We start from the raw sequence: 14,119 nt of genomic DNA, 5'->3' as shown, positions 1-14,119 counted from the left end.
TTATATTATAAGAGTAATATTTCTCAAGGTTTTGATTATCATAAAATTTGTTTCATATATATTTGTTATGGAAAATTTTAACACTGCTTAAGTATATTCTCGGATAATGTACTTGTTGGAATTTGAGTTCATTTACCTAAATTGTATTGTACATACTGATACCATGATTATTAACTCATTTTCTATACTCAATATTTAAAAGCTATTGTATCTAAAGGGCATGGGTTTCCTTGCTGGGGAAAGCATCATGTTTCTGACTTGGCTTTCTTCCTACAGGTGTGTTTGAAAACCATCTTTTCTGCGATTCTTGTAGCTTCATTTTGGGACACAGAATGAAGCATGCTTCCACAATTGAAACAGCGTAATTCTTTTTCTAAAAAGATGTGTTTGTTTATTTATTAGAGAGAGAGAGAGCACAAGCATGAGTGGGAGAGGCAGAGAGAACAGACTCCACACTGAGCATGGAGCCTGACATGGGGCTCAATCTCATGACCCTGAGATCATGGCCTGGGCCCAAACTAACAGTCCATGTTTAACTGACTGCACCAGTCAGGCACCACAAAATATCACAATTTTGAAGTCTGAAAAGAGGCAGTGCATATGCAAAAATATCTATTTACAAACTGTACGTATATTGTAAAATATCTATTGTAGACACTATCAGTATCTCCTACACTTGTCTTTACCTCTAAAAGTAGGGCTATTCCTTTCCGTGTCCTAGCATGTTTGCTCCCTAGCTTCTACCAATTGAAATCCGGCTTGTCCTTCACATCTTGGAAGAAGGTGTAACCCATCCAACAAAAAAATTCCCCTGCCACTCTGACCTATGGTGATGTATCATTTTTCTGTAACCTCCAAGTGTGGTCTCCACTACCCATTCTCATATATTATAAACTACTCATTTATTTTTAAAAAGTCCCTTGAGATTTATTTCTCTACCAGAATTATAACCAACCAAAGGGCAGATATTGTTATATTTTTCATAGCACTCATTCATTTATACATTCATTTGAAAAAATATTTAATGAGATCCCACCATGTTCTAGGGCTATGCCATGTGGTAAGAATTCAATCATTATTGTGATTCTTTGGAGCTTATAATCTGATGGAAGTGGTAAGGCATTGTGAAATTCTAGTTGCAAAAAGTATGAATATCATGACCTTTTAATCCCTGGAATATGAAGGATACCTAAAAAAATGGTTGTGGGATGGAACAAAAGAGAGTCACGTATATGACTCATATTTTTACAAATTGGTTAATGTAGTGTTTATTTTCTATGGATCTATAACAGAAGGTTAACAATGGACTTTCTTACCTGAAGCAAAGCACATTAGATTTCCCTTCTAAAACATTTCTGATAAGCAGGAACAGCCATTTCATTTTGAATTAGTGTGTTGCATTTCGATGATTTAGGGGACATGAATCTAAACCAAAGAATAATAGCTGAAAGTCTCTTCTTTTATTATATGCTGTGACATGTGGCATCAGCCACAACGAGTTCTAGTAAACGAGTTCTAGTAAACAAACGAAATTGAATATCAGAAGTAATAACTAGGTACACTTTGAAACCTGATTCTTCCCCTATGGACTAAGACATAAATGTATGAAAAAAATAGATAAAATGTACAAAAAAAAAGTATAGTTTATCATTTGGTTTAAAAAATTATCTTAGGCTCCTATTCAGTATGCTTCTTTATTTTATATATTTTTATTTTTATTTTTATTTTTTTCAGTATGCTTCTTTAAATTTAGGTTTCATTCATCTGTGTTGTGAAAAGTACATTATTTTGAAAATTATGCCACTCATTAAAATATTATATTGTGCATATAGAAGGTTGACGTAGACAGAAAAACAGGGAATTCAGTGTTTGAAAAACTTAGTCATCTACTGTGCATATTTATCTTATTCTAACCTAGATGATTTCAGGGGTCTTTTCCTTCATGGAGTCATCACAGAGGCAAATAGAAGTCCAGCTTCTGAATTTCTATTTGTATTATTACTATCTAATGAATTCTATTGTACAGCAGGTGTCAAATCATATCGGTTGTTTTGCAATCGAGTATGAATAGAAGATGTATTGCTATTGCAAATGAATCTAATATGAAACTAATGAGCAATAATGAGCAACTGTTTTGTCATTATTGAGGCAACCACTGAGATGCTAATAAACTCTCATTTTTGCTCTTTAGAAAAAGCAGTGGCCAGGATTTATAACATGGCCTTAATGTCCCCAAAGCCTGAGGCAAAAAAAAAAAAAAATAGTGAAATCCTAAACTGAGGATAATTTAGTCATTTTCTGTATGATTGTTCTCTCTCTTATTAAAATGAACCTGTTATAATGCCTTTCAAGAATTTCTATAACTGAAGAGAAAAGATGAAGAATGGGTATCCATTAAATGAATATAAAGTTAAGAAGATAGGCATCTTGCCTAATTTTCCTTAATGTAAATATAATAATTCTAGAGTTTTCCACTTGCCAGTTCTTTTATAGTATAATGAAGCCTAATGTAGGCAACTTTTTATTTTTAAACCCAGTTACTTTGGAAGTAACATTATTGAAAGACTTTTTGTAATTAACTTATTTGTTCCTGTGAATGGCCTAACTTGGTAAATAACCCAGAGCACTTATCACATAGTATTATGGCCATATGTTTTATGTCTCTGCCTTCTCTTTGGTAGTGTAAGAGCAGGAAGCTTAATAAATATTTATAAGATGAATGGTGAATAAATAATTGAATGAATGGGGAAAAAGCTAGCACATTAAATTTGCTTTCTTAGGTAGAAATAATGTGGTTTAAAACAGTTTTTAATACGTGTTCATTTGATGTGTTGTAAGATCCTTACTCTGCTTTGAATACTTTATACTATAGGACAAAAAGAAATGCTTAAGTATATATGATGTATGTGACCTTGTTTCTCCAACTAATAAACTTGTACCAACTCTGAAGACAAAGTTTGGTATCTACCTAAAGATGTTTGCTAGAATTCATGATTTTAACATAGGACACAAGATTTAATCAGTACTTTAACATGTAGGCCTCTGGTAACATTCTTCCAGACTTTTTATATAATTATTTCTTTATATATTTATATGTGGTGACTTTTACAGCATCAAAAGTCTATTTGATTAAAGATAATCAAAGATTTGAATTATTAGCTTCCTATCTTTGCTGTTGATTAGCCTGTTGTAAGCATATGTGTTCAAACACAGAGACTCTATTTGAATAATCTAACACTGCTTACTTTATTTTATTATTTTTTAAAGATTTTATTTACTTATTTATAAGAGACACAGAGAGAGGTAGAGACACAGGCAGAGGGAGAAGCAGAGGGAGAAGCAGAGGGAGAAGCAGGCTCCATGCGGGGAGCTTGATGCGGAACTCCATCCCGGGACTCCAGGACCATGCCCTGTGCCGAAAGCAGGTTAAACCGCTGAGCTACCCAGGGATCCCCAACTGCTTACTTTAGTAAGACTTCTTTTTCCTTTCTAACAGGGTTATGGTATGCACATATATGTAGAAATTCTGCTATTTTTCTGATATGTATATGACCAAACTAATAAATGTTATCATATATTTATATTCTGTAGGATCTATCAAAATTAAATAATAAACATAAATAAAGAAGGAACTACAAACTCAGTGTTTGAGATAAACAAAATAAAACCATATGGCCTGAAATACTAAATTATTTAACTCCGCTGATCCAAAATACTACACAAAGATATCATTGTATTACAGAATGAGGAAACTGATTTGAGATGGAAGTTTTGGTCAAATAGACTAAAGGAACCCAAGTATTCTGGGTCCCTGATTTTCCATTTCCCACATCTCTATATAGTGTAATGTAACAACTGTCCAATAACTTAAACGTTATTTTTTCATGTTTATAAATGTACACACAATTCTACAAAATTCTAAGCTTTGAAGTGTCTGTCTGAAAATTAAAAGTAATTACATTTTGATAACTGTTTTTCTTACATAATTTCCTTTACTGACTTCATAGACCTTCATTCAGAATGAATTAGTCCAACATTCAAATAATTCTTTGCACAGGCATCTATGTTATTTGGGAGACTATTTTTCATGAACTTATTTCTTGCAGCCAACAATATCTGTGACTAATTGTACTACTCATAAATTCAAGTAAAGCAATGTCCTCGAAATACATCTTCTAGTAATTATTGTAGGCCTCCTGTTCTCTGTGGTGATCTAAAGAACAGAAAGGATAGTTAATTGTGCCATATAGATATAAGTTATGGTTCACTGGGGCCCATTCATTAAGGTAAAATAAAATTCCCAACATCATCTTTAATTTTGGTAAGGAGAATCTCCTACTATTTAAAAGCATTGATAACTTAAAAAAAATGTGCCCTAGAGATAAAGATATTTTCCACTGCCTCTCTGTCCTCATGAGAAAGAAGTAAAATGATGAATTATCTCCTAAATTAAAACTTGAAGTAATTCCTTTATATATCCTTGAGAATATATATGAGAACACACAAGAAGTTTTTTCAAATCTGCTACTAAACCAAGGACATGTTTACCATTACATTTTATTAAATTTATTTCTATTGAACATTAATTGCTTATAGACTTTAAAGAGAATGGCAGCACAATTTTTAATTGGTCCTAGTTATTGATAGGATGAAAATATTTTTATATATGAATATTATTTTTCATCAAAGAAACACAAATTAAATATATAATAAAAATTAAAATAGTACAACAAAGTTTTTAATAAAAAGCAACAGTTTCCTACTTCAGGGCTGAACTTTTGGCTCCCTCCTACCTTTATTTCTTCTGGTTGTTACTTCCCTAATTCTTCTTAAAAATAGTTTATAGGTAGCCAGTGTGTCCCAATCAGCCTCTATTTTGGATATATAGACTTCTGGTCTGATAATTGTGCCTGTGCCATAATAGTTAATAGATATTTTTAATATCAAGGCTGTTTAAGTAATATATTTTATATCCTTATTTCTTGATTTATCACATAACAACATACTTCTTGACTCAACACTATCAAAGAAAATTTCTTTCATTCATAATACCGATCTCTTCTACCTGACCCAATCTGTGATAGTTGTAAGATTTTTTATATCTCTTAAGTTTGTAATGTAGAATACTACTTCATTTAAATACTTAAAGTTTCCCTGTATTTCTTATTTTTTTAATTTTCTTCTTTTTTAAGGTTTTATTTATTTATTCATGAGAAACACACACACACACACACACACACATACACACACACACAGAGGCAGAGACACAGGCAGAGGGAGAAGCAGGCTCCAAGCAGGGAGCCCGATGTGGGACTTGATCTCGGGTCTCCAGGATCACGCCTGGGACTGAAGGAGGCACTAAACCTCTGAGCCACCCAGGCTGCCCTTATTTTATTAATTTTCAATTGTATCTCTTGACTCCCCATTACTGAGGATATATATTCCCTCTACATCTTTTCTGTCCTCCATCTCCAATATTGGTAACATTTACATGTGCTACACTAAACTGAAATATATATAACTAACATATAGATGCAATTATATATGTAGTTAACTGAAAGACAAAATTGTATATAGTTATATATATTAAAAATGAGTAAGCAGTATTTATATCATTATGCAAATATATCCTTCTCTACAAAACCAAAGTCAAAATCTCAGATCAACACAAAAGAGAAGTTTCTGGACATCAAATAGATTCTCCTTTCCTTCCACTGATTATTCAAAATCATACCACACTCTGCATCTTATATGGATCAGACTTGTATAGTTTTTGTTTTTCTTTTATGCCTGGAGTCATCTTTCTTTTCTCATTGAGACAGGGAACATGTTAGTCATGTTAGTTGTCTTTATCATATCACCAGCTTTTTCCTCATTCTGTCTATTGCTTAGAATCTCACTCTTTTTGGAAGACTTTTTTTTTATTTTATTTTTTTTTTTATTATTATTATTTTTTTTTAATTTTTTGCCCCTGAAGTCCAAAGATTTCCTGTTCTAATTTGTGTTGAAATTCTTCCTGGGTCTTATGGCTACAGTTATATCCAATTATTGGTAGCCAATTCCCCCTTTCTACTCAAGACACAGGTTTCACAAGGGGTTGGCTTCACACATTGGACTTCCTTCCAGATATGCCCAATACTTAGAGTCCCAAAGATTCCCTCCTCAATGGATCAGTGTAAAAAGCAGAGTCAGAGACTTTCCCTCTGCTCCTTAACACGGCCTTTCACAGTACTTGCTTATTCTTGTGGCTTTAGCCAACTTTTCTTTACTTCATCAGTTTTTAAAATATGATCTGTGGAGGACCCCCAAGACTCTCTCAGGTGGTTTGTGAGGTAAAAAATATTTCGTAATAACATTAAGACATTACCTTGCTCATTCCTGTGCTTTGGTATGTGTGCTGCTGTGCAGAAGCAGAGGTGGTTAGAACTGCTCACATCTTTGCCTGAATCCAGGCAGTAGTACCAAACTGGACTCACAGGTTTTTTTTTTTAAAGCCAATTTCACATAGAATGTTCCTTATGAAAAAGTAAAACTTATTGTATTAAATCTTGACCCTTGAGCACATGTCTTTGTAACATTGTATGACAAGAGAGGAAGTATACATAAAGTACTTCTGCTGCATATGGAAATACAGAAACTATCTTGAGAAAAAGCAGTAGTTTGATTATTTGAGATGTGAGCTGAATTACTTTTTTCATGAAACATTATTTTTATTTGAAAAAAATGACAGAAAAAGTATGATTATGTAGACTTGGGTATTTGGCAATATTTTCTTGATAATGAATGGAGTGAAACTATCACTTCAAGAAAACCACTTACAATATTTGCTGCCAATAATAAAATATAAGATTTCAGGCAAAAATTAAGTTTTTGGAAGACTCCTAGCCACTTTGTGAGTTTAACAGCTTCTTAATAAAGTATTTTTTTGCTGAGGTTGGTGGTTATATTAATGAATGTGATTTTTTAATGTATTTTGTAATACAAGATCTGCCTAACTCAGCAAACTATTATTTTCCAAACGACAAACACATGATGTTACAAATCATGTATGGATAACAATTCACTCAAAGCGTCATGATGACCAACGGATTTTAATATGTAGAGTATGGAAAGTCTGTTGATACGGTCTCAGATTCTACTTTGCAACTAACCTTTGAGAAATTATCACTTGTCAGATATTAGTGTAGAATCAGAGAAGAGTACTCACACTTATCTGAAAAGGCTATTAAAATGCTTCTTCCCTTGCCTACTACATTTCTGTGTGAGACCAGATTTTCTTGATATTTTTAATCAAAATTAAGATATCACAACAGATGGAATACAGAAGCAGAGAGAATTCAGCTGTCTTTATTAAGCCAGATATTAAAAGAGATTTGCAAAAGTGTAAGATAATGTCATTCTTCTCACTAATTTTTTTTGGTTTGGAAAAATATAGAAATTAGGTAAAAATGTATGTTATTTATATTAACATAGAATGAGCTTATTGTTATTCTGTTTAAGTGAATTAATAAATTAATACATAAACTTTTTCAGGTTTATTTTCTAAAATAGCATATATTTAAGTATATAATCAACAGACAAAAATGGTCTTTGGAGTTTTCAATAATTTTTAAGAGTGCAAAGGGGTCCTAAGACCAAAACTACTGCTCTTGACTTCTTGCCTGCAAAGACCTGAAGTATTTGCCATATTCTCTCTTCTTATCTGAGTTTTTGTTTCTGTACCTTTCTGAGTATTTTTGTCCTTCTATCACTCACCTCAGTGAGACAGTAGTGGAAAATGGAGGCTGACCAGTTATTTTATTTCTCCAAACTGTATAAACAGCAGGTCTCAGGGTCCCCCTAAACCTTCATTTTGGGAAAATAATTATCTAGTTTATTCAGACCATTAAATATGCTAAGTTATTGACACTGACTCATGCCCCTATCTCTTTGAACTAATGCAGTTTATATTATAATGTCATGTCAACTTAACCATTTCCCCCTCAATTAGTAAAGGCTATTCTCCTGGGAAGGTTACAGATCTTATTTTCTTCCCAGAAAGCTAACCATGACCTTATCACCTTTCTGATTTAAAGAGGTGGGATATCTTTAAAATTTCAATGCCTGTAAAGTTTTCCTTAAGAAACTCAAATAGAATCATCTACTGACATGTCTGATAATTTTCTGAAGTAATAAGAAGAGGACAAAGATGGATACATCCTTTTAAAAGGGAACCTTTATCATGGTAGCATGGCTTCATCTCTTTCTGCAAAACTTGAAAGACTGTGTTCGGTAATTTATGTTAATGCTTTATTTTCGAAGTTTTCTTTCTTCCATAAGCTCTTCAGACTTTGACCAAGAACTGACCTTTCCCCTCTTTGAAATTTACCCTCCAACCTGCCCCCCCTCCCTCCAGGCTGGCTCTTCATTAGGGAAGACATACCCTCATATGGGAGACATACCCTCACATTGCTATGCCTTGCGCTCTGGTGGCAGGCCTCCCTGACAAAAATCAAAGAGCTGCTAGTGCCAGAAGGATGAACTCTGTGATCTCAGCCCCGTAAAGAGAAGCATCCCCAGAGAGAGGTTCAATTCATGTCAGAGTTAAATCTTAATTCATCTGAGAGCTGAGAAGCAGTCAGGCTTTTGAATATTTTTATTGAGAAACATTTTCCAAATCACAGATCAGATTAATATTTCAGTTACTTCTTTGAATGAATCTGGACCAAGGCAACAAACAAAATCGATGGATCACGTGCACTGTGATTTAGAAAGAAGTTTTTAGAGTGTTTTCAACAGTTTCTGCTACATTTTTTTTCAGGTTGAGTAGCAACATGGTCTAAACTCCTGTTCCCCTTTCTTTTTGCTTTTTAATCCCTTCCTCCCATTTTCCTGTCCTCTTTCCCTCCTTCCTTCCTTTCTTTCCTCTTTCTTTTTCTTTCTTTCTCTCTTTCCTCTCTCTATCCCTCCCTCCATCTCTTCCTTCCTTCTTTCTTTTCATTCCTTCTTTCTACTCTTTCCAGAGATACATTGCTTTTAAGAACAACCTTTTGCTTAACACAATCTAATTTAATGCAACTGCACTTAGGATTTTTGATGTCAATGAGAACAGGTATTCTAAGAGATTAGTCTTCCTTTGATTATTATGATATTAAGTACCATGCTACCCTAAATAAGATGGTGTTGCTAGTGCTACAACCTGTCTTAAAGTGGCAAAGAGTCAATATAATTCTAGGTTAGAAAGGACTGAGTTTAATTATGTGAAATGTTGAAAGACATACAACTAACCTTCACAAGAAATGGAATGTGACCTCAAATTAAGTAACATTTATTGAGCACTTAAATGTGTTAGTCACTATTCTAAGTGATTTGCATGTATTAAATTATTTAACCATTAGAACTGCTTTATAAGGTCAGGACTTTTATTGTATCCATTTAATAGATGAGGGAATCAAGGCACTGTGAGTTTTACAACTTTATACAAGCATATTAGTAAGTGTCAGAATTGAGATCAGGATGCAGACAGTCTGGCTGTAGAAAATGTGAATTCAACCATCACACTACAATCCTCTGTAGGTAGTAAAATATAACATAAAGAAACAATAGTGAATTCTGTTAGCAACTTCTGGAATTTCCATTAATTCTTGCATTTAATTGTAGTGAGTTATTTTCCTTTCCCTAGAAGTAAGACAACTGAACTATTTGTGCCTTAGTATGTGTTGGTCCCTAATCTGGAATGAACGGGCTTTCATACTATTCAAATTCAACCCATTCTTCAATGCTCATTTCAAACTTCATTTTGTCCATAAAAATATAGTGCCTGCCTGTGTCTCAGGTCATGATCCTGGGGTCCCAGGACAGAGCCCCTCAGGGGTCCCTTCTCAGTGGGGAGTCTGCTTCTCCCTTTCCCTGGGCCCCTCACCCTCTTCATGCTCTGTTTCTCACTTTCTTGCTCTCTCAAATAATTAAATAAAAATCTTAGGGAAAGAAAAAAGCAGAAGCTTCCAGAGAACTTAAGTGTTAGAATGGAACACAGGATCTCTAGTATAATTTCTACTTAAATCAGGGCATTACTAAGACATTAGCTTCCGGCTAAAAACGTGCAGTTACAAGGTGCCCAATATCTTCTCTTCCCAAACTTCTTTTTTTTTCCCCCAAACTTCTATTTAGCTAGTGACTCTGACCATCTTAAGCTAGACCAACACCTTGTTTTTCTGATTGAAATTTAGCATGCTTCAGCTCTTTTTTAAATTAATCTTATTTGTTCATATATTTATACTTTCAGTAGTAACTTACCAGAGGGTTTGTTTTTTTTAATGCACCACTCTTCTAGATGCTAGAAGAGAAAATAATAAAGGCATGGATTTTGTTTTAAAAAAATCAGATGCTTTTGGGATACCTACCACAGATGAGGAGACCAGGGAATGACAGCAAACCTTTGGTTCAGATGTGAAGAAAAAACAGAATTTAGCCATTTGGAAAAGAGGAGAAAAAACACTAGAAGCAGATGAAGTACCTGAGGCATAGAAAAGCTAAGTCAGTTTTCCAAAATCACAAGGCTAGTAACTGGGAGAATTGAAATTCGAGTTGGCATTTTCACTCCACAGTTGATGCTCTTAAATTAGGGTAATGAAAGCGTAGCATCATATTCAGGGAGTCGTAAGTAATTATTTAAGGCTGGAGTGTGGGATGTGTTAAGTGGAAGGGTTGAGATGGTGGTAAAATGAGTCAGAAGAGTTAGGCAGGGGCCAGATTGTGATGAGTTTGGGAGGTGCTGCCAATATGTTTGGATTGTATTCTCGTTTGCTGTTTCTTCTAACACGGAAAGAGCCATTTGAGTTTGTCCTCGTGTTACTGATTTGGCTTTCTCTAAGGTCAGTTTGGTTTTCTCCTGATGCAATTACTCATTTTTACACTGTTGTTACTTTTAAAAGTTATTTGATGATTTGTCTATTTTGTAAAGAATTTGCCAGCTTCATTTTCTTATCCAACTTCACCTCAGAATATTGCCTTCTCATGACTCCCTGCTTCTGCTTTATAGAACTCATCTTTTTAGATTTTTTTTTGGTACACCAAATAAATGTTTTACACAGTATTCTTATGTTTTGTGTAGGAAGAAATTTCAGTTATGCTCTTATTCCAAGTTTTTAGGGAATTGTGCTTTTCTCTTGTGACTCAGTATTTTTTGGATATTTATATAATACATAAATATTTATAATAAATAAATATGTGAATACTTAAATATATATGAAATATATATGTACATAATATATACAACTATATATATTTGTTTATCTGTCCTTGAACTCAGGAACAAATAGACAGCAGTACAGGTTTATACATGTCTGTAAATTTAGTTCTCTTAACTATATTTTAGCGGTGATAAGATTTGCACCTAGATCTGTCCGTGATTTGAAAGTCAAGATTTATGGTCTCCGGTCCAGTCTTTATTGCACAGGGGATCATTATTTAGTGTGGGATTTTTCTCCTCATTTTAATTTCAGGGCTTCTAACTATTCCGGAGGGTCAAATTAATCTCTGGTTGCCATTTGTTTGCCATTTTGTATGTGTTAGGAGAAAAGTGTTGTTCAATGCTCAAATGATTTGGGGAAATGCAGTGTGCTACTTTCCCTTCTTGGAAATGCACTATGAAGTACCTGGAGAAGCCCTATATATAGCAAAGAAGCTTGTTAATCATTCTTTTTAAAGCCAGTATTTGTTAAACTTACTTTCAAGAAACATCCTTTTTTTTTATATGTTTATGAACATTCTTTGGACTACTCTAATTTGGTAAATGCTATAGAATGAATTAAGCCTACCTCCTATAGACTTTGTTAGGCTGTCAGCACTGAAACAGCCTGTCTGTTTCAGTACTTATTTGCAATGCTTTTCCTTAGGTAGCTATATCCAGATTCTACACAACAGTGCCTCTATCTCCCATCACTTATCATATTGTATATATTTTAACTTTTTTTTTTGCTGACATATAATTTACATACAGTAAAATTCACTCTTTTAAAAATGTTTAAGTTCTATGTTTGGCAAATGCATATAGTCATGTAACTACCACTACAATCAAGATATAGAACCATAGAGAATATCAAAAACTTTAGTGCCTAAATGGATGTGTAGACAGGGGTATTGATGAGATTTACTGACCTCAGAAGGTGTGCCTTTTATAGTTGAAGTATGTTCTCACTAATTTATTGGTAAATACAGGCTCTGTATCTTCATCTTAGAGAATAGAAGGCAGGCCGAAGTCTTTTATTTTAATGATACATGCCACCCTGTTTTAGGAATGTGATTTTGAGATATTCAAGGATGTTATTTTTTTCCCATCCATCCCTATGGATGGAGAAATTCCTAACATTTCTCTTCCCAACTCTTCCCTCTCCACTCACCTTACAGGGTTTGTGTTCTCTACCTCCCCTTTGTTTAATCTGGTGTGTGTGTGTGTGTGTGTGTATGTATTATAATGAGAAAACAAGAGAAATCTATTAGATACTGTGTGTTTTCTCATGCCAACAGCAATCACAGTATTTTTTAAATATTAAAATATTGAAATGTGAGATATTCTTATATTTCTCATCTTCACAATAGCGTTCAGTAAAATTTGGGCAAAGTCTATATTTAATGAATGCTTCCTCGTTGATTGAGTGGTTGGGTGATTTGTCAACTATTGTGCAATACTAGACAGTCATATTGGAGTGATGTTTACTTTTTGACTTGGGGATGTTTTTGATGCTAAGTACAAAATGTTGCTGTGCCATTTTGAGAGGCAAATTCTAATGTATTTCTGCTGATAATCTGATACTATCATCTGGACCATATTTACCCTGTATAATTCTTTTCTTTCAGCTCAGTATGACATACTCGTTTTTAGTACAAGATAGGTCATGTTTATCTGTTGCACTGTCTATGGTCCAGTGATCTCTTTTGTAGTCTAAGGGGAACTGTATGAAAACTGAACTGTGTCAAGGAGACTAAGAGTGTTAAAGTTCACCAAGAAATCAAGATGAGCCTTTGCAGAAACAAGAGGGAGTTAAAATTAGTATGAATTGATTTCCTACCCCCTTTGCAGAAATTGTTCTCACATGTTGAGAGCCCCTTGGCCATTTATGTTATGCTCTGTGTTATGGCTGTGACATGACTATGCCAGAGGATGGCCAAGGTCAACAATGTGACCTATTTTTATTTTTTCTTAATAGGAAAAAGTTGCCATTCTTTTCCCACACTGGCAGTCTTTCTGTGTGTGTGGCTTTGCAGACTCCTTTTTGTGAACATTTCACATCTTTTCCTTTGATTAAGCTTGTTAGATTTCAGACCTCCTTGAACTTTAAACTTCTCATTTCCAGCTTTTCCAGTTAGATGTTCTAAATCTAGTGATCTATTATACAGTATTATTAACTTATCTTTTGGCAGCTTTATAAATTATTTTGGAAATATATTTTTCTTAAAGCAGTAAAACAAACACTGGGTAAACATTTTAAACTACTTTCTACTTAAAATTAGAAATTTTATTTACGGATCTGCATTCTCTGGGGGAAAAAAAGAATGCATTTGTTGTGTGGATACTTTATGCATCTCAATTTGCAGGTTTTCTTGAACTCCAAGGCTACATTACAAAGAAGCTTTAGTTGTTTGTTGATTAAATCTGTGGCACTTCTTGGCTTATGCATGCATCTACCTGAATGGATTAAAAATAACATACAGGCACTATGGAAACAACAACAACAAAACTTGTAGTACAATATGAAGTATTTAGGAGAAATTTGATGCAGTGTAACAGATAATTAAAATTTCCTTTTGAAAATGCCCAATTAACTCAATGTTCCAACTCACTTTCTGTGTGTGAACAAAACCAAATACTGTTAGAATTGTATGTTAGGAAATACTGCTGTGAGTTTCAGTCAAGATGGCAATTTAGGTGATATGAAATGCCACCAATCTCCTGGAGCCAAACACAGAGGATGTCAGGAAAAAAAAAAGAAAATAATTTAAACATATATTTGAATGTTAATCCAGGACATGGGGAGCTTAGTTGCCAGAAATAAAGACTGGAATCAGGCAGAAGGGTGAGCTGATACTGAAGTTGAATGTCTCACAGGGCATCTCTAGGCATTGATGCCTGGGTTTAATA

The 14,119-nt window shown here is 33.9% G+C and overlaps 1 protein-coding gene and 1 long non-coding RNA gene across 2 annotated transcripts in view; one reads left to right on the top strand and one right to left on the bottom strand.

Moving 5' to 3' along the window:
• Window positions 1-14,119, bottom strand: part of VRK2 (VRK serine/threonine kinase 2) — a 215,714-nt gene that overhangs the window by 149,399 nt on the left and 52,196 nt on the right. The gene's annotated exons all lie outside the window — the stretch shown is intronic.
• The window catches only part of LOC140600279 (uncharacterized), a 47,702-nt gene continuing 44,250 nt past the window's right edge, over window positions 10,668-14,119 (top strand). Inside the window, exon 1 of the long non-coding RNA XR_012003517.1 lies at window positions 10,668-10,853. This is a non-coding gene — a long non-coding RNA (uncharacterized lncRNA). The remainder of the gene's footprint in view (window positions 10,854-14,119) is intronic.

Source organism: Canis lupus, chromosome 11 (assembly GCF_048164855.1).
Source record: "Canis lupus baileyi chromosome 11, mCanLup2.hap1, whole genome shotgun sequence".
NCBI lineage: Eukaryota > Metazoa > Chordata > Mammalia > Carnivora > Canidae > Canis > Canis lupus.
This window is presented reverse-complemented; position numbering and strand designations above follow the sequence as displayed.